General features: G+C 61.0%; 1 protein-coding gene across 1 annotated transcript in view; it reads right to left on the reverse strand.

Moving 5' to 3' along the window:
- Positions 1-528, reverse strand: part of GHITM (growth hormone inducible transmembrane protein) — a 16,338-nt gene extending 15,810 nt beyond the window's left edge. Inside the window, exon 1 of the mRNA XM_019502292.1 lies at positions 466-528. The gene's annotated coding sequence lies outside the window, so the exon portion shown is untranslated. The remainder of the gene's footprint in view (positions 1-465) is intronic.
- Between the last annotated feature and the right edge of the window lie 899 nt (positions 529-1,427).

A 1,427-nucleotide genomic window follows, 5' to 3' on the forward strand; every position in this document is an offset into this window, starting at 1 on the left:
GGGGGGGGGGGGGAAGCCAGGCAGTTCTTAATACTTTTGAAGTCATTTTTTCCCCCAACAGTCCTTTCAGTTTCAAAAGACAGCATGCTGCAAACAATCCATGCTTTGAACACCTTGAAGAGAGGCCAGCCTGGGCAAGGTGCCCTGCTAGTCTCCCAGCACAGCAGGGCCCACAGCAAGGTCACCCATCTGTGACACCATAAAGCACAGACGCTGTGTCCCCGGCCTGGCTGATGCTCTGGAGCTGCCACCAGCTGCCTCTGGAGGAGTCACGAGCACAGCTAACAACCCCCTCGACGGCTTCAGCAGGCATCAGCTGCTGGTCGCTTCTCAGGCCCTTCACTTGCCCCAGACCCGCGACCCCCAGGAGGGACGCACTGGGGGCACTGGGCGGGGCTGCTGCAGCCCGCTAAAGGCTTAGAGAAAACCAGCGCAACCCTCCACCCCCATGTCTCAGGAGGTTGCCCCTTCCCAGCGGACCCCGCACCCACCCCGCAGAAGAGACTGTGGCACCGAGGTGGGGGTGTAGAGAACCCCGCAACCCCTGACCTGCCGCCACACACCCGCTACGCAACAAACCTGGGCAGGAAGTGACATAAGAACAGGCGCAGCCCCCGGCTCTCACGTGATGCCCAGGCAGCGACGCCGGCCATTGGCTTCATTAGCTTGGGGCAAAGACGTCACTCGCGGCCTTCTTTAGTAAGGGCAAAGAGCCAAGGACGCTTCTGGAAGCCATCTTGTCTAAAGGGCGTCTGAAGCCATTCGGAAGGAAGACACGGACGCCGCCGGTAGCCATCTTAGAAGAGGGCAAGGAGCCATTTTGCATTTGGTGAAGGAAACGGGCGGCAGCCATTTTGAGCGAGGGCAGGGATTTCGGCCCGGGTGCGACGGCTTTCCAGCCTCGGGTCGGCGCGTCCCTGAGGGCGCCTGATTCCCTGGGCCTGGGCCGGAACTCGAGCGTTAGAGACGCTGCCGCAGTTTCCTCGGGCGGTGCCGTGGTGCTGTGCACGAAGTTCTACGCTTAGGCTGCGGCCGCCTGCTCCGAGCCCGCGGCGAGTCCCAGGCGCAGGGATCCGTCCCGTAGCCCCTGCCCGAACGCAGCGGAGCCGTTGGCAGTTGCCTCTCTCCTTGTAACAACAACTATAAAAGCCCCAAGCACCTAACCCTCCTCCCCGCCCCCCCGCCAACAGAAGCCATGTGGATGGACGGATCCATGTGTCCTAGTTTCTGCTCCTTTGGGGCTAGCGGGTGCCGGCGGTGGGGACGTGACTTGCACTGGCAGTTCCCTACAGAGCCCCAGTCTCAGGCATTTAAGTCCTTGACCCCGTCTGCCACTGCTTGTTCGGTTTCTCCAGGGGCAGGATTTTCCCGTTGTGGTCTTCCTAATAGCTATGGTTTTCCTTGTGGCCATCTGTACTACTGCACCT

This window comes from Gavialis gangeticus, unplaced genomic scaffold, assembly GCF_001723915.1.
Source record: "Gavialis gangeticus isolate Ggan-Ray unplaced genomic scaffold, GavGan_comp1, whole genome shotgun sequence".
NCBI lineage: Eukaryota > Metazoa > Chordata > Crocodylia > Gavialidae > Gavialis > Gavialis gangeticus.